The sequence below is a fragment of the Zalophus californianus genome, chromosome 2 (assembly GCF_009762305.2).
Source record: "Zalophus californianus isolate mZalCal1 chromosome 2, mZalCal1.pri.v2, whole genome shotgun sequence".
In the NCBI taxonomy this organism is placed as follows: Eukaryota; Metazoa; Chordata; class Mammalia; order Carnivora; family Otariidae; genus Zalophus; species Zalophus californianus.
In genome coordinates, this window is record NC_045596.1 from 73,246,396 (window position 1) to 73,267,162 (window position 20,767).

Sequence of the window (20,767 nt, forward strand, 5' to 3'; positions counted from 1 at the left end):
GGAAAACAGACCTCCCTGAGAATGGAGAGCTGATGTATGTGAAGGAGCTGGTAAGGAGGTAGCTGGTGGAAGGTGGCTGAAGGGTTACGGCGGTAGCAAGCCCGGCATGGGCAGAGAATGGCAGAGGTCCTACTGTGATTGACACCGTGTGGATGAGGAGGAAATTGGTCAAGAAAGGTCAGAGGGATAATGGGGGCTGCAGACCCGACTTTTCCTTATGTGGTTAGTTTCTACACCAATCCAGCTCTCAGTTCAAGTTGACTTCCCCTGGAACATCATCTTGATTAAGTCAAGTAAGTCACTCTACTGTAGGTTCTTCTAGCACTATGTATTTCTCTCATATTTTGTATTGCAGTTCTGTTTTACATTTTTGGCCCGCTTGTTTTGTAGTATTTTGACTTTCTACAAAGCTGTACGCTCTATGAGGACTAGAGCTATTTCTGTCTGTGCTTTGCCACAAACTCCATAGTACAGAACACACTGTCAAAAACCTAGTATACATAAGATAAATTGCATTGAGATAATCTGTAAACACTTAACGTATTAAGCACCTATCTTGGAGTGACATAGGAGAGTGAATTTGAATGAATCACTACCATGTGCCAGGCCTTCATTTCTTCCATGTTAAATGGGCAGATGGACTGAGCTCTCTCCAAGATCATGTGTCGGTATATAATCTGGTGATTCTGTGAGAAAGATTTATTTTATTGCCTTCTAATATATTAAAGATTTAATATATTGCTTCTTGTTCTAATGCATTTACAAAGAGATATTTCTTATAAATATACTTTGTTATGGGCTGAATCATGTCCCTTCCAAAATTTGTATGTTGAAGTCCTAACCACCAGTACCTCAGAATGCGACCGTATTTGGAGACAGTCTTAAAGAGCTAATTAAGGTAGGGTGAAGCCTAATCCTGTATGACTAGTGTCCTTGTAGAAAGAAGAGATTAAGACACAGACACTACAGATCAAGGGATGACCATGTGAAGGCACAGCAAAAAGGTTACCATTTACAAGCCAAGGAAAAAGGCCTCAGAAGAAACCAATCCTGCCGGTATCTTCATCTGGGACTTCTAGCCTCTAGAACTATGAGAAAATAAACTTCTGTTGTTTAAGCCATCCAGTCAATAGCATTTTTAATGCTAGCAAACTAATACACACTTTAAAAATTGGTTTGTTATGGTGTGCCTGGCTGGCTCATTCAGCAAAGAGTATGACTCTTGCTCTCAGCATCATCAGTTCAAGTCTCATGGTGGTTGTGGAGCCTACTTAAAAAAATGTTTTGTTAGGGCGCCTGGGTGGCTCAGTCAGTTAAGCGACTGCCTTCTGCTCAGGTCATGATCCCGGAGTCCTGGGATGTGGGATCAAGCCCCACATCGGGCTCCCGGCTCAGCGGGGAGCCTGCTTCTCCCTCTGACCCTTTCCCCTCTCAGGCTGTTTCTCTCTCTCTTTAATAAATAAATAAATAAAATCTTTTAAAAAACGTTTTGTTAAAGTTTATTCATCTTCACTTGTGATTTCCAGTGACCTCTGATCTTCATTTGCCATACCCACGTTCCAACCCATATCTTAGGTATCAACTAAAAAAGAACTTTTAGAGAACCAATGTTCTACCAGGGGGGGAATGAAGCCAGCAAAATTAGTGGTTTTCGTAAGACTTCTGAGTCAGCCAGATTTCTCTATGCATTACTACTGGCCAGGTGAACTGTCCAATCTCATGACCCTAGTGGACAATCTTTGGAAGAGTAAGTTCACAGGTCCTTGATGCTTTATAAATACATTTTGTACAAGAAACTTAAGACAAATAAAAAGTTCAAATGTAGCTATAATCATTTTATATTTTTAATATCTTCAGTATGAGGTAATGGAAAGGTGGGATTCCATTCTCTTTATGCATCCAGCAATAATTCTCCACAATGAAGTTTGTAACAATTGTTTGTTTGAAATAATTTAAATCTTGTATTTTGAATTTCTCTTTTGGTTGGAAATATCTTAATAGTCAAATTTGTTCCAAATGCATTGTAGATTATTCTTTCACAGTCACTATTCCTGTTCTATATTCTCACATGAAAATATTGAGTAGTATGAATTATTTTCAGCCCTAAAATGAAATGTAGTTCTTTTTGAGTTACATTTCATATACAGATTATTATGAATAAACTAAGTTTTTATTGACATTAAATGTGATTAGAAATTATTTGTTTTGGAAACAGTTTAAAACATTTGTTTTATTTCCATATCTGACTACTAAGAATCTAAATACAAACTATGTCAATCCATTAATCTATGATTAAAATTATAGATTTTACTAATATCACTAATTGTTAGCACATTAATAATAGCCTTTATTTAAAAGGAAATCATCACTTTTTCTCAGCTCTCTGAGAGGATTTGGAATGTGTTTGGGCTGAACTGCCTGGCAACTGCATGGAGTCATATTAACCTATATCTGGTTATATGTTTTATAAAGGTATAGTTTTCATTACTACCCTTTAGAATAGTCCCGAGCAGTAAACTGACATCCAGACTCCTTAAGGTTATGTCCTATGAAAACTAGTTTTTGCCACTCATCTCTTATCTTACTGAAAATGCAGTTCCTATTTCTAAAATATACTTAAATATATTTTATTCACATAGTTGTATTTCTAAGGATATCAATAAAAGTCAAAAGATGTCTAATCTGTATCATCTTTGTGTTTAATAGTGACATTACTAAAAACACACACTTACATGGAAGGTTAATTTCATTAGCCAGTGAAAATGTGTTACTGCTGTACTTGTTACAGATTAATATCTCTTTAGAGCAACAATTCATATTCATTTAACTCAAACCTATTATGATATCCCAGGTTGCATATGGATCTTGAGGGAAGACTATTTTAGCCAGGTTTATCCTTAGGATACATTTACTCTTTGCCATTTTGAGAAAGCTTTGATTGTGGCCAGGTCCCTTTCATACAAAAAAGAAAGGAGAAAATTCATGGTTTGCCAACTAGAAAAGAATGAAGTATATGCACTGAAGACAGAGAACATTTTCTTTCTTTTCTTTTTTAAAGATTTTATTTATTTATTTGAGAGAGAGAGAGAGAGCACATGAGAGGGTGGTGGGTCAGGGGGAGAATCAGACTCCCCGCTGAGCAGGGAGCCTGATGCGGAACTTGATCCATGGACTCCAGGATCATGACCTGAGCCGAAGGCAGTCGCTTAACCAGCTGAGCCACCCAGGCGCCCGACAGAATATTTTCAACAATCCAAGAGGTAAAGAAGAAAATTGTTGGATTGACTCCCCTGAAGCAGTCAGAAACTGAAAGTGAAGGCATTTATGTTTTGTTTTGTTTTTTAGGTTTTCCCAACATCTTTTCTCTCTTTTTCTGGTAAGAGCAGCTAAGTTTCATTTCAGGACATTGACATAACTGAATTGTGTATGATCTTGGTAAGCCTTTAAATCAAGCCGAAGCATAGGCACTTAACCCAAGTAGGTGAATCAGACTGTCTGCTTGTTTGTGGAATATCTCCAGCCATTAACTATTGAGAGGAAAACCTCAAGAACAAACAGGAAAACATATTTTGTAATCTAGATGCTGTGAAAAGAAGTAAATAGTGGTGGTAGTGCCACAGACTGAATGTATTCCCCCAAAATTCATATATGGAAACCTAATCTCCATGTGGTAATATTGGGAAGTGGGACCTTTGGGAGGTGGTAAATCATGAGGGTAGAGATGTTATAAGGGATTAGTGCTCTTAAGAGATTCTTGAGGGGTGCCTGGGTGGCTCAGTTGGTTAAGCATCTGCCTTCGGCTCAGGTCATGATCCCAGGGTCCTGGGATCGAGTCCCGCATTGGGTTCTCTGCTCATCAGGAAGACTACTTCTCCCTCTCCCTCTGCCTGCCACTCCCCCTCTTTGTGCTCTCTCTCTCTCTGTCAAATAAATAAATAAATAAAATCTAAAAAAGAGTTAGAGAGAGAGAGACCCTTGCACCTGCAGACATGTGAGGACCTCGTGAGGAGGTGGCTGCCTGCGTACCAGGAAGCAAGCCCTCACCAGGCATAAAATCTGCTGACATTGCGATCTTGGACTTGCCAGCTTCCAGAACTGTGAGAAATGTTTGTTGGTTAAGCCATCCAGCCCATGAAATTTTTGTTTTAGTAGCCCAAACAGACTAGGATAGGTGGGTTAAATATAATTGTAGAATTATGTACCTGATTAGAGTATTATGGATGAGAATGTAGTATAGTATGAACTTCACTTTGTTTCTTCTCAAGGAAGTAAAGATTTTTTTGAATTACGGGGAAACAGAACCTCAAATTAAGAGCAGAAAGTTTGGGAGCGCCTCCGGTACCGTGCCCCTGGAGGCAGCCAGTTCCATCCCCCTGAGCCCACACTCCTCTTACCCACAACTGTCCACACATGATGAATAGAGACACCAGCAGCTGTTAGGGAACAAGGTGGTGGGTGCGTGGATAAAGATTGAGCTAGACTGGGAGAGCGTGTGATCAAATCACTGTTTGAAAACTATCAAAGAAATATTGTAGGGAACAATGCAGGAACAAATTGTTGGCTTTTAGAAGGAATTGGTACAGAACTTGGGTTCTAAAGTTCTCTAATACTAGAGTATTTATCTACCAAGGACAAGTATATTGTAAAAATAGATCTTCCTGAATACACAGACTATGATTTTTTGTCCATTATATGTGGCAGCTTGGTAAAATTATTTTTTTATATTTTTTTAAAGATTTTATTTATTGATTTGACACAGAGAGAGAGAGAGAGCTCACAAGCACAAGAAGGGGGAACGGCAGGCAGAGGGAGAGGAAGAAACAGGCTCCCCGCTGAGCAGGGAGCCCGATTGCAGGTCTTGATCCCAGGACCCTGGAATCATGACCTGAGCCGAAGCAGACGCCTAACAGACTGAGCCACCCAGGTGCCCCTAAAATTAATTTTTAAAAATTAAAAATCACCTATGACTATAGAAGCTTACACTATGTAAACATTATCATCTATTTTTTAAGAAACATGAAAATCCACTAACAATGAGTTTTATGGTAACTATCTACTCTGGACTACTGAATTTCATAGGAAACTGCAATAACCTAGATAATGAAAAGAAAATGGAAATAAAACCAGAATCCTTGATCTTAATAAAGCATGAAACTGTCTATAATATTCCAATATTCCAAGGGCCAGCTGTGGTTCCCAGAGCACTTCGTGGGTATTTGAAGTGAGATTAAAAAGCAGTCACATGTCTTCACACAGCAAACTGGAAGAGGCACCCTAATGCTCACCACCGGAAACATGATCACTGGCCGTAAGACTTGTCAGTTTTCTCGTCCTGAAAGTATGGTACTACAGAGCATGCCTCCCCATCCAAATTCCTCTTAAAGAAATGATCGTCCCAAGAGGAAGCTTAAAATATGTTCTAGAAACTTCAGCCCTGTATATGTTATTAAGTGGAAGGCTTATACCGTGTTTTTGTTTTTCAGTTCTGAGTATTTGCCACTAATTTTCTTTAGCTTAGTATCATTTAGATTTTTACCACACTTTATGACTGATTGCAAATAGCATGGATAGTGTGTGAAGATCTGATCATGTTTCAGTAGGCACCTGTGCTATTAATAGGTTTCACACATTGTTTCAAATTTGACTTTCAGCCTTTCCAACATCTTCACAAAGACTGAATACCACGAGTTACATCTGTAATTGTCTTTCTTAATTCTTTTATTACATACCACTAAGCTGTCACCCCTTGAGTTCCCGTTCTTTTTATTTGGTTCGTAGCTTGACCATATTTTGTTATATTTATCAGAGCTCAGACTCCATCTGCCTGGTCTATTTTCTGATCCAGTTGTGTCGTACCCCTTGCTGTACTTCCTCATCTCAAGACACTATTATATCTTGTAGCACTACCCTTTCATCTGGCAAATGGTCCTTTATGATATTATACTTATCAGTAATGACATACTCCTTTGTTCTGGAGGTTTTGTTTATTATGTGTGCATTTTCCACAGATATTAAAATAATCGCAAATTTCTTTAACATTACTTTTGGGAAGACAATTCTTTTTTTTTTTTTTTTTTTAGGAAACAGAAACATGAAACCTGAATAGGTTGGTTGTCTGTTAAATGTGCTAGGCCAGGGGCACCTGGGTGTCTCAGTCCATTAAGCATCTGACTCTTGATTTCAGCTCAGGTCATGATCTCAAGATCCTGAGACTGAGCCCCATATCAGACTCCATGCTGGGTATGGAGCCTGCTTGGGATTCTCTCTTTCCCTCCCTCTGCCCTTCCCCACCCACCCTCTCCCTCCTAAAAAAAAAAAAAAAAAAAAAAAAAAGTGCTAGGCCAGTAAGAAACAAACCTGCTGTTGAAAATCAGTGCTACTGCTACTGTCATCTACAATCTGATTCACTGACTATTGATATGGCTATATAGTAAACCCATTATATTTCTGTAAAATAGAATCCATTATTGTCTCTCAGAAAATTTCATCTGAAGTTCAAGATTTAACTACAGCTATAACTGACAAGGACAAATACCCAAAGCCATTAAGAAAATATGCAAGTGAAGTGAAAATGAAAAAAAAAGTTTTAATTAAAATATGAGAAATGGATCATCAACTAATTTCCCTTGATTTTTCAGACCATTAGATTCTGGACATTAAGTTGTTGAGGGTTTTTGGTTTTGTTTTTCTCTTTAAAAAGAGTGGAGAGAATGCTTTGGAATTAAGTCCCCTGTTTTTCAGTTGTATTGTTCTAGCCACAGTAATAGAGAAAAGCTTGCTACTTTATTAAGGACAATGGAAATAACTCATACCTGGCTTCCACTTCCCTACCATTTCCTAACTTTTAATCACATCATTTAACTTTCCTGTTCCTGACTTGTGCCTGTATAAGATAAAAGAATTTGAATATTTCATCTAGTCATAAAACTCTGTGATGATGTGACTTCACCACATTCACCTTTTCTATTTCTTCTTCTTTAACCTTAATTCTCTAAATATCTCAATTTCTTTCCAACCCATTAATTTTAGCTTTATGACTATTCTTCGAATTTATAAAGTTATATAATTTTAAATTAAAAGTAATGTATCATTGTGTGTGCTCCTCATTGGTAGAGGAAACCCACTTTCAGTATGTGTAACACGTAATACTGCATTGTTCAAAAAAAACTAATAATGGAGGATGATCACCTAACTAACCTGTTTATATATCTAGAAGGTGAAAGTCAGATTCATTGAGCAACTGACCAAAGTTTTTAACTAATTGTTGGCAGCATAGAGAATGGAGTCCCTGACCTTTTTTATACATTTATTACATTTTTTGCTATACATTTTCCCTCCTTTAGAATAATCTTTAAGTCGTTAATATTGTTAAGTTCATTTTTTTTAAAGAAAGTGTTCCTACTCTACTCTCGGACTAATGATTCGTGGTCAACTTGTTGTGAACTATGACTCTGAGCCATTTTCTGCCAGAGGTATGGATTATTTTTCGCAGAGCTCCACAATCGTCTCTACTGAACGACTTTCTGTGTCTGATTCTGCATCTGTATCTTGTTATTCAACTATAGTTTGTTCTAATCTTTTTACCTTACTTAATCCTTCTGGGCCTCAGTTTTCTCATTTGCAAAATAAGGGACTTTGGGTGGATTAACTCCTGAGGCACTCTCTACTTGCGAAACACTCCTTTCCAAGTTGGGACTAAATCAATCTTTGACTCCTTAATGCCACTTTCAGGTTTAAAGAATGTGTTCTGTATTTTATCATCCAGACACTTGATGAGAAGATAGACCAACACCAGGCCCCAAATCAACGTTTCCAGGACACCATTTGTCACATTCTCCTGAGTTGACACTAATGCATTGACCGCATCCCTATTGCTCATTTATTTTCTCTGCAAGTGTTTTCAGTTTGGGGAACATTTGTTGATGTTTTACAAAATTTCTGAGGTAGATAAATTTTATTTTTTGTATTTTTACTCTTTAAAAGCTTGCTTCTTCAAATCGATGAAGTTATACAGATTCACTTTATATATGCTTTTCTGAGACTTTAAAAAGATGGAAATGTTAGGTTAGTACAGTTGTTAAAAAGATCAATATTCTTTTAATTCTAAGAACACCAAATTTATCTGGTACTTCAGATCCAGAGACAACTGAACTATAATTATTGTCAGAGGTTTACAAAGCTTGAATTGATCTCATAAAGTAATTTAGTTTTATTTTGTCTTCTAGAACCTTAATAGAATTAAACAAACTAGATGTTTAAGTTTCATTATTTTTCTGCAAATAAACATTGTTATTTTCCAATAACTTCATTAAGCCTTGCTGTAGACTGCCATACCACACTTGCCTCCAGTCCTTTCAAAACATTTCCTTAATTAATTCAAATCTGTTTTGTTCCTTCTGTAAAATGTCTTGAATAGAATGTGCTGTTCTGCTTCCAGGATTCTGTTTCTATTGTCTCTAGAAAGACACTATGATCTTAATGTTGCCAGCAGAGGGCACATACACATATCCTTCTTTGTTTCTTCTAATCTCCAAAAAGGAAATTAAAAAAGAAGAAGCCACTTGTGAGGTTCTCTAATATCCGCCTTATTTTAACTGAGTCTAATTAAAAAATAAAACATCACCACTACCACATAAAGATTTTTGTCTTAAAAGTCTAATGCTTGAATGAAAACCAAAAGACACTCAGATACTGCTGTCACTGAACCAGGACACGGGTTTAATATAGCTATTCTTGCTCTATAAAATTTGACTAGGAATTTCACTGCTCCTTTTGTTCTGATTGCATTTTGGTCTGGCCTTTCTGCTTTTGGTATTCAATTCTGGTCCTAGAATAAGCAAAGAAGTAGTTGACTAATATTTATTTGCATGTTTATTTATTTGTAGAATTAGCAAAACTTCTAACAACTAATAATCTATGTTTTAGCCTGAAGTTAATATAAATATATTTGCAGAATTTTGAATGTAATTGGACAGCTAATTAAGTGTTTCTGAGAGAACAATTTTAAAGAAAAATAAGTTGGAGCAGAGTCATAAAAATTAGTCTGTTAACCATTTTGGTAAATGACTTAAGAATACTTGTGAACATTTTAATATTCTGGCTGCTTCCAATGAACTGATAGAATGGTAGGATTTTTTACACTGTCAGCTAAATGAGCACAGAGGAGCATCTATAATTTCAATATTATGCATATGCATCATGTAATTATATAATTGCAGATATGTTGTGCCTGCACACATCAAAAGGATATGCTTTTAAAGTGGAAAAATGCTGTTGAAAAGCAGAAGTTAAAGACTCATGTGCTAATATCTCCAGCAGAATAATTTGAAGTATTTTGTATAAGGTGCTGTACAGCCTGACTTATACTGAAAGCAATCCAAAGAACTCACAAATGGAAGCTCAAATGTTATACCAGCTTTTAAAAAATTCTAATGATTGAGGTCAAGATGACTGATAATCTTTATAGGTTTTTCCAAATGTTAGTGTGTGGAACAAGAGTTACCATGATAGACAAATACCATATGATATCACTTATATGTGGAATTTAAGAAATAAAACAAATGAACATAGGGAGAGGAAAAAAAGAGGCAAACCAAGAAACAGACTCTTAACTATAAAGAACAAACTGATGGTTCCTGGAAGGGAGGTGGGCTGGAGGATGGGTTAGATGGGTGATGGGTATTTAGGGGGACACTTGTGATGAGCACTGGGTGTTGTAAGTGATGAATCGCTAAATTCTACACTAGAAACCAATATTATGCTACATGTTAACTAACTGGAATTTAAATAAAAATTTGGAGAGGAAAAAAAAGAGTCATCATGATATTTGGTTATTGAGATATATAAATCAGTACACTTTGGGGCTTATTTTAAAAAGTTATTTGAACCTTGAATATGGAAAAATAATAAGAATGTAAGTACAGGGTTCACTTCAAGGCTAAATTCTGCTATTTTAAAAATATTTTAGCATAAGATAATTACTTACAGTAAGCAGAGAGACAAAGTTCCAGACTAAAGAAGTAAAAGCACTCTGAGAATATGAGAGTATTTCAGTTCATTAAGGAGGTTTGTTCTTTTTTTTTTCCAAATAGTCTTTTCCAACTGGGAATAAACTCCAATATTACTTCCATAGGGAACTTTGTTTGTTTGTTTGTTTTTTCACACATCAAGTCTTTTCCAATTAAGCCCAATCCTGATTGCAACCCTAATGGTAAAGCCACTGAGATTACAATTGATGATAACGAATATTTTATTGAGTCTAAAAATCTTAAACAGTTAAATTTTTTGACAGTTTTTAAATTTACGTATTTACGTAGAGCTTTAGCTAACATCTACATATATAATTATAGGTAATCATTATTAACTATTGATAATTAAAAAAGACCTAGTGCCCCAAAGCCCTTAGTATTTTAATGCTTTTGTCTTTCTCTCTCTTTGGTAAGATAGAGATTTTAAACCCGTCTTAAAACATTGACTCTCTCTCACATCCAGGATCCGCAATGCTGAGTAGAAAAGACAGAGAAATTGTAAGAACACAGAATCGTCAGGAAGGTTGAGTACCTCACAAAAAGACAGATTGTGCACCCTGAGTACGTATGTCATGCATTGTTTCCTACTCAGCTGAGGAACATCAGGCTCAAACAATGGTTCTCTGGTACCAAAGCTTGCTTTTTCTCTCTTTGACCTCCACTCCTTCTTCTTTTTCTTTCTCCTTTCTCCTTTTCTTTTCTCTTTCTTTGCTAAACTGGATTTTAGTACCACAGGTTGCTGAATTTATATCTAATAGCTGTCCTTCATTTTACTCTAAAACCTGACCTCTATCATTGAATATTACGACAGGCCTACAGCATGCATTGAGCAGCAAGGTCTAAAGGAGGAGATATAGGATTACAACTCAAGGCTCCTAGTTTTTAGAAATTTATATTATGGAACTGGTTAAAGCAATCGCTTTTTTTTAAGATTTTATTTATTTATTTGAGAGAGAGAGAGAGAGACAGGGCATGTCCTCATGAGTAGGGGAAAGGGCAGAGGGAGAGAGAGAGAATCTCCAGCAGACTCTGCTCTGAGTGGGGAGCCTGATACAGGGCTCAGTCTTAGGACCCAGAGATCATGACCTGAGCCAAAATCAAGAGCTGGTCGCTCCACTGACTGAGCTGCCCAGGAGTCCCAACAATCAACCTTCTTTTAGTCTCAGTTTACTTCAGTTCCAAAAACAAAACCTTGCTCTTATTTATATGGCCTAATTAAAATTGGTTGTATAACATTTTTCTTTTTTAATTTATACTACTCTGGCTCATACAGATATTTTCAAATGTGCAGCAATTGACTTCTCCCTTAGTAATAAGGAAGTTGAAAGAAACTTGTGGTTCCCTAAGGTATGAACTTACCGGGGCTTTTCCACCATGTGATTCATCCTGAAATAAAGAAAGGGAACTAGAACATAAACACTGATTACTGCACCAACTAAATGAATGCATTTATCATTTTAACCATTAAATTTATTTTTTAATTATTATTTTTCACATTTTCTTTTTGACCTCTCAGGTTGTATGAACCAACAATTTAAAGTGGATAAATCAAGTCAACTAATACCCTTACCTGAGAGAGCTTGAAAAAAAAGAATACTTTCTTTAGTTGTCTGGGTAACTTTCTATTAAGCGTATTATTTTGAAGTATTGTTCATCTTTGAAGGGAGTGGACAAAATGGGATATATTTATTTTGTCCTATGTCGAATTTGCTTTAGTGCAAACCAAGCCTGTTGTACTGAAATGCTTGTTTGATAGCCTCTATGGGATTATTTTGTGCTCATGATGAAACAGTACAATATATGTTATAATTACAATATAATAAAGATCTTTACAAGAGATGACATGAATAAATGAGATCAGTTTATTATTTTTCTTCCTAAACAATGGTCAAATAAGAAAAATGTGGGTGAGAATGGGATTGTGATAAATACATAAATAAATACCAAATTCCTTCCCTTAAAGTCATCCATTTAATGAATTTCAGGGTACATTGCAAACACATGGAAGAGGAAGTGCGACATCCATTGACAAGAATTTTTGTTTTAAAAAAACACTAATTTTTTATAGTTAAAGAAATGGAACCGGCTGAAGGCAGAGACAGGCGTACTGGAGGTCACTAGCTGTAAATGAGCTTTCTGATGGCCACCAGGTTCATGGAGATCTGCTACTTAAAAGATGGAGAGTATATCTTGACAGAAGGGTTCTGTTGGCAGTGGTGGATAGGAGGTGTGATGATAGAATCTAATTAGGTGGTTGCTAGCAGGTTGGAAACAAAAGGAAGATCATATCTTTTTTTTTTCTTTAAATTTTTTTATTGTTATGTTAATCACCATACATTACATCATTAGTTTTTGATGTAGTGTTCCATGATTCATTGTTTGTGCATAACACCCAGTGCTCCATGCAGAATGTGCCCTCTTTAATACCCATCACCAGGCTAACCCATCCCCCCACCCCCCTCCCCTCTAGAACCCTCAGTTTGTTTCTCAGAGTCCATCGTCTCTCATGGTTCGTCTTCCCCTCCGATTTCCCCCCCTTTATTCTTCCCCTCCTGCTAAGGAAGATCATATCTACTCAGCAGCTAAAATGTGCTAATACCAAATTAGATGCTTAGTCAATATAACCACCTCTGCATGTGGTAAGTGCTTATACCTCAGAGAAGCCATTATTAATCTCTCCTCAATTTACCAGCCTCCACTTGAAACCCAACTTTAGCCATATAGTTAATGCCATATTTGAGGAAGATGTGGGTTTTTTCCCCTTTATGAAACAGAATCAATCTATTTCTTCCCCAGGGAGTGATATTTAATCACCCCCGTGTTATTAGGCTTATGATTGGGATTATGATTATTATTCTCATTTGCCTTGGAGGCTTTGTGCTTTCAAAGCCTTTATAGCAAATCTCATACTCATACTCAAGGTCCACTGATCACCAGTTCTCTAGCACCCTTTATCAAGTGGATTCTAAGGAAACTTCTTTATATTTCTTATCAATGTATGGTATTAAACTGTTTTTATTCTATACAGAGTAGATGCAGGCCACACATAAACACATTTCAATGTTTAATTATACATTTGAGTCAACCTTATAAATTTGATAAACAAAAATTGACACACTGGTCAAGGCTGTTGGTCATTTTTGGGCGCCTGGGTGGCTCAGTTGGTTAAGCGACTGCCTTCAGCTCAGGTCATGATCCCGGAGTCCCAGGATCGAGTCCCGCATCAGGCTCCCTGCTCAGCGAGGAGCCTGCTTCTCCCTCTGATCCTCTCCCCTCTCATGTACTCTCTCTCTCATTCCTGTTCTCTCAAATAAATAAATCTTAAGAAAAAAAGATTGTTGGTCATTTTTTATATCCTCCTGATTTGCTTAAATTTTAAAAACTGATGGAAATTATTTAAAGAAGATGGATAATATTGTCTGATGTCTAAGAATTTATGTAAACTTTCTTTTAAGGAAATCCAAGTAGTTTATAGGCAATAAAGAATGTCAATATTCTAAGGTCCCTATTTGCTGAAACACTTTTGAAAAAATAATGTGTCAAATGAAGTGTATAGGAAAACGTATTATAACTTTTGTCAGTAAAAAGTTTTTCTTGGATAAGTCTTGATATCTTTTTAGTTTTTTTTTAATTTAACAATTTAATTAATATTTATCTTAGCACCCATAAGACACTGTGCTAGTGAATTTAGGCATTTGGGGATATTAATATCTCAGTATTAATCACATTGTGCTAAGTGTTTTACATATGTCTCATTTTTCCTCAAATAATCCCACAAGGTAAATATTACTATTATCTCTGTTTGTTGATGGGAAAATTGAGACAGAGAAGTTAAGTAATTTACCAAAGTCACAGAGCTTACAAATGATTTACCCCAGATTTGAACAGAAGTATAACTCCAGAGGCTGGTGTCTCAGTCGGTTAAGCATCCAACTCTTGATTTTTGTCTCAGGCCATGATCTCAGGGTGGTGAGAATGAGACCTGAGTCAGGCTCCGTGCTCAGCGCAGAGTCTGTTTGAGATTCTCTCTCTCCCCCTCACCTTCTGCCCTTCCCCCAGGTCACCTGTGCACACGTGCATGCTCTCTCTCTCTCTAAATAAATAAAATCTTAAAAAGAAAAAATGAGTCTACTCCAGTCCCTTATCTATCCAGTAGAAAATATTTCCTATTTCTATTCCTATTTCTTATTTTTTCTTAAAAAGATATGCTGGCTAACTGAACTATATGGTGGTTAACTGAACATAATAACAATAAAAAAAAAAGATATAGAACTGTAATAAACCAAAACCAAACCAAACCAAAACAAACAGAAAACTTGAAACATATTCACTGCTAGTCTAACTTTTTTGTTATGCTGTCTTTGGTAAGTAGTTTAAAAAGTCATTTACTTGTTCTAAAAACAAACAACAGCAACAAATCCCGTACACTTTTCATGTTATTTGGGTAATGTAATACAGAGCAAAATTCTGCACTAGCAAGAACCAGGACTGGCGACATTAATTTGTGGTACCCAGTGCAAAATGAGGACAAACCATGGAGTTCCTTATTCAAAAATTATTAGAAATTTTAAGACAGAAACAGCTGAGTATTAAAGCAAATGAGACTGCCTAGGGTAACGTGCTCAATGAAGCCAATCCTGGCAAGAAATCAGCATTGATCATTGAACACCTTGTGCTGCACTATTTACATTCGAATTTCCTTCCAATAGCAGAGTGACCTGTGAGCCAAAGAGATTCCTTGGAGATACAAGACTGTGAAGACTTTCAAGGCTTTGCCACTCCAAATAACCTTCATTTTCTTTCTTTTTTCTTTTGTTTACATTTGTTTGCTCCAAAAATTTACATGAAAATAGGGATTTCCAAGGGCAGTATAACTATGATCAACACTAAATCTTGTATCTTGTGCTAACCTCTTCCTGCCCCGTGGGATGGAAAGCTGGTTTCTAACAGCATAGCTAGAATGTTGCACATTTCAGATGGCCAGAATTTTGCCAAGCTGCAAGGACTGTGACTTTATAAGCAGCAAATGTGTTTCAGCTTTTCTTTTATATGGCAGTTTTGTGGATAACATACACAAATTAGCTAATTAAAACAGGTAAGATGGTATTTGTTGAGTTATGCATTGCTGGGAAGACTAAACTAAATGACTTCTAAGATCCCCACTACAGTCTTAAGATTCTGTGCCTCTAACAGTAGAATGTTACCCTCTGAGATGAGAACTTAGAATAGCACTCCTGTGACAAAAAGATGTTGAGTACATGATAATGTCCTTGATTCAAGAATATGAGTGAGCAGGTGATTATATCCCAATTTCCTCCAAATTAGGGACAAAAAGTTGGAGATAAAAATGTATTTATTGCTGGCAAAGTAGTAAATGTGCCTTGACCTGCTATTGGTCTTTCCCACTCCCAACTAAACCAACATCCTCAGTCATACCCAGAGCAGGTGAACAAATACTGCTTTTCCCAGGAGGGCACCTTTGGGGAAAGTAGCAGGGCAAGCTTTTGTGCTTCCTGCAGAGGAGCTGATCTGAAACCAAGAAACTAGGAAGGGCTGGGAGGGCACTTGTTTTCCTTGGGAAAGTAAAGAAGGATGGGGGGAGGAGTAGAAATTACATTCTAATTATTCCAAAAGGGCAGAATTCCCATCTCATTAGTTCGCAGAAATTCTGGAAAAATACACAAGAGCTTGCCCTTCCCTCTCATTCGCTGCTATACTAAGTTTTGAATTGGAATTCAACTTTTCATTGGAATTAGGATAGTTTGCATGGACCTAAGCCCACAGTTACTTGGCACCAACAAATACTGTGCTGGCTGCATATATGTGTTAGATGTAGGAGATTGTGGGACACCAGGGGTGAGGAGTTGGTCAGATGCAAGCTTTGGCATTAGGCCTGGGTCTGAATCCTGGCTCTCTAATTCATCAGCTGCATGGTATTTTGCATTTTTATGTTACATGTCCTCCCTAAGTCTCAGTGTGTTTATCTTTAACCGTAGGGTAACATTTTACTTATTAAATGTAACACGGATGGGTTTCTATACCTCACCCTTCCTCACTCTTCAGTCTAGGTTACCCAGTTTGCAAAATTTAACTTATATTTTTGCTTATTGAGATTACTCTTCAAATTTATCACAAATATATTCCCAAGATAAATGGTAAACTTTCTAATGTCATAAATTATCAAGAAAATTAAGGAGGAAAAAATACTACATTACTAGAACCATCCATGACTTGCTCACTTCTCAGGTGGAAGATGACAAGGTTTTCAAATAAAAATGAATTATAAACTTTCTTAAAAGGGCCAAATAATAAATATGGCTTTGCCTGCCATATGGTCACTGTTAATTCTGCCATTTTATTTCAAAAACTACAGTACAGATCTTGGATACCAGCCCTTTATCTGTAGTGTCATTTGTAAATACCTTCTCCCATTCTGTGGGTTGCTTCTTTGTTTTGTTGACTGTTTCCTTTGCTGTGCAGAAGCTTTTTATCTTGATGAAGTCCCAAAAGTTCATTTTTGCTTTTGTTTCACTAGTCTGTGGAGAAGTACCTTGAAATAAGTTGCTGTGGCCAATGTCAAAGAGGTTACTGCCTATGTTCTCTTCCAGGATTTTGATGGATTCCCGTCTCACATTGAGGTCTTTCATCCATTTTGAGTTTATCTTTGTGTATGGCGTTAGAGAATGGTCGAGTTTCATTCTTCTATATATAGCTCTCCAATTTTCCCAGCACCGTTTATTGAAGAGACTCTTTTTTCCATTTCATATTTTTTCCTGCTTTGTCGAAGATTATTTGACCATAGAGTTGAGGGTCCATATTTGGGCTCTCTTCTAACTCAACACCCAAAAAACAAATAATCAAGTCAAAAAATGGGCAGAAGACATGAACAGACACTTCTCCAAGGAAGACATACAAATGGCTAACAGACTCATGAAAAAATGTTCATCATCATTAGCCATCAGGGAAATTCAAATCAAAACTACACTGAGATACCACCTTACACCAGTTAGAATGGAAAAATTGACAAGGCAAGAAACAAAAAATGTTGGAGAGGTTGTGGAGAAAGGGCAACCCTCTTACACTGTTGGTGGGAATGCAAGTTGGTACAGCCACTTTGGAAAACAGTGTGGAGGTGCCTCAGAAAATTAAAAATAGAGCTACCCTATGCCCCAGCAATTGCACTCCTGGGTATTTACCCCAAAGACACAGATGTAGTGAATAGAAGGGCCATATGCACCCCAATGTTCATAGCAGCAATGTTCGCAATAGCCAAACTGTGGAAAGAGCTGAGATGCGCTTCAACAGATGAATGGATAAAGAAGATGTGGTCCATATATACAATGGAATATTACTCAGCCATCAGAAAGGATGAATACTCAACTTTTACATCAACATGGATGGAACTGGAGGAGATTATGCTAAGTGAAATAAGTCAAGCAGAGAAAGTCAGTTATCATATGGTTTCACTTATTTGTGGAACGTAAGGAATAGCATGGAGGACATTAGGAGAAGGAAGGGAAAAATGAAGGGGGGGAATCAGAGGGAGAGATGAACCATGAGGGACTGTGGACTCTGAGAAACAAACTGAGGGTTTTAGAGGGGAGGGGGGTGGGGGGATGGGTTAGCCCAGTGATGGGTATTAAGGAGGGCACGTACTGCATGGAGCACTGGGTGTTATATGAAAACAATGAATCGTGGATCACTACATCAAAAATAATGATGAATTGTATGGTGACTAACATAATAAAATAAAATAAAATAAAATAAAATAAAATAAAATAAAATAAAATAAAATAAAATAAAATAAAATAAAATAAAAATAAAAACACTACAGTACATAAATGAATGGACACACCTGTGTTTCAATAAAACTTTATTTACAAATTCATAATTGCCTGATCCATGGTATATCCATTAAGTATATTGAAACTAAGATAAAATGTTAGTTTTATTAGCTTATTTTTCTATCAGTGAAAATCTTCTTGAATACAGTGCATATAAGACATGGCCACAGAGTAAAACTATTATATAGCTGCACACTGAGAGTTGAGTATGTTCCCCCAGAGTGTTTAGATTCATCTCTTGCATGTGTATGTCCCGTTGTTCCAGCACCATTTGTTAAAGACTATCCTTTCTCTTTTGCATTGTCTTTGCTCCTTTATCAAATACCAATTTCTGTGGGTCTGTTTCTTGGATCTCTAGTTTGTTCCATTGATCCATTTGTTTATTCTTTTCCCAATACTACACCAATTTTATAGTAAGCATGATTGAATACTGTAGTTTTATATTATAGGTCTTGAAGTCTGGTAATGTCAGTCCTCCATATTCATTCTTCTTCTTAAATATTGTGTGGCTGTTCTGGGTCTTTTGACTCTTCATATAGAATCAGTTTATCAATATCCACAAAATAGCTTGCTAAGGTTTTGACTAGGATCTTATTGAACCTACAGATCAAATGGGGAAGAGTGAACATCTTAACAATACCAATCTTCCTATCCATGAATATAGAATATCCCTTCATTAATTTAGTTCTTCTTTGTTTCATTTATCAGAATTTTGTAGTTTTCCTCATATAAATCTTATACATATGTCATTAGATTTATAGCTAAGTATTTTACTTTTTGACGTTAATGTAAACAATACTGCATTTTTAATTTTAAATTTCATATGTACATTGTTGGTATATAGGATGATTGACTTTTTAACCTTGTATACTGCAACCTTGCAATAATTGCTTATTATCTCCAGGAGTTTTTGGTCAATTCTTTTGAATTTTCTTCACAGATGAGCATTTTTTTCCTTCCCAATCTATACATCTTTTATTTCATTTTCTTGTCTTATTGCACTAAGCTAGAATTTCCAGTACAATGTTAAAAAGCAGTGGTGAAAGGAGATATCCTTGCCTTTTTCCTGATCTTAATAGGAAAGCTTCAAATTTCTTACTATTAAGTATGATATGAGCTGCAGAGTTTTTGTAGGTATTTTTTATCAAGTTGAGAAAGTTCTCTATTTCTTCTTTACTGAGAGCTTTTATCATGAATGGGTATTGGATTTTGTCAAGTACTTTCTACATCTATTGATATAATCATGGGATTATTCTTCTTTAGCCTGTTGATATGATAGATTACATTTATTGATTTTTGAATGTTGAAGTAGCCTTACATACCTGGGATAAATCCCACTTGGTTTGGTTGATAATTTTTTTATACACTTTGGATATGATTGGCTCATATTTTGTTGGATTTTTGCATCTATGTTCATGGAAGATATTTTTCTTTACATGCAATGTCTTTGTCTGGTTTTGAGTTAGGAAATATTCTTTCTGTGTTTCTATCTTCCAAAAGATATTGTAGAAAATTGGTTTAATTTCTTCCTTAAATATTTTGTAGAAATCACCAGTGAATTCTACCAGTGAACCCACCTGAGTTTGGTGCTTTCAGCCTTAGATTATTAGTTATTGATTCAATCTCTTTAATAAACATAGACCTATTCAGATTGTCTATTTCTTTTTGTCTGAGTTTTGACAGATTGTCTCTTTCAAGAAATTGGTCCTTTTTGTCTAGGTTTTCAAATTTGTGAGCATAACTTATCATAGTATTTCTTATTATATCCATGGGATCTTTAGTGATATCCTCTTTCATTTCTCATATTAATAATTTGTGTCCTCTTTCTTTTTTTCTTTGCATGTCTAGATGCTTATTGTTTTTAGTGACCTTTCTTTTCAAAGAACAAACTTTTGGTTTTGTTGATTTTCTTTACTGATTTCCTATTTTCAGTTTCATTGATTGTGCTCTAATTTTTACTATTTATTTCCTCTGCCTACTTTAGATTAAATTTACTCTTCTTTCCTAGTTTCCTAGGTGAAAACTTAGATTATTGACTTAGATCTTTCTTCTTCTCTAATATATGCATACAATGTTATATATTTCCTTCTAAGAACTGCTCTTGCTCCATCCCACAAATTTTAAAAATTCGTGTTCTAGTTTTTATTTAATTCAAAATAATTTTTAACTTTTCTTAAGAGTTCTTCTTTGATTCATGTGTCATTTAGAATGATGAAATTAGTCTCTAAGTATTTGGGGATTTTCTAGCTATCTATGCAATTGACTTCTATTTTAATTCTACTGTGGTCTGAGAACAGACATTATATGATTTCTATTCCTTTAAATTTGTGAAGGTGTTTATGTCCCAAAATGTTGTCTATTTTGATGAATGTTCCATGTCAGCTTGAAAAGAATGTGTATTTTGTTGTTGTTGAATGAGGTAGTCTATAGATATCAATTATACCCAGTCGAATGATGATGTTGTTGAGTTTGATCATGTCCTTATTGAATTTCTACCTGCCAGATCTGTCCATTTATGACAGAGAGGTGTTGAGCTCTCCAACTATAATAGTGGATTCATCTATTTTCCTTTGCAGTTTTATGTTTTTGCCTCACATATTTTAATGCTCTGTTGTTAGGTGCATACGCATTTAAGACTGTCACATCTTCTTGGAGAATTGACCCCTTTATCCTTATGTGATGCCCCTCTTTTTCCCTAAAAATTTTCTTTGATCTGAAGTCTGCTCCCTCTGAAATTAATATAGCTGCTTCATCTTTCTTTTGATTAGTGTTGTCAATGTTTGTCTTTCTCCATCCCTTATGCTTTTAATGTATATGTGTCTTTATATTTAAAGTTGGTTCCTTATAAACAACATATAGTTGGATCTTGTTTTCTGATGAACTCTGACAATCTGT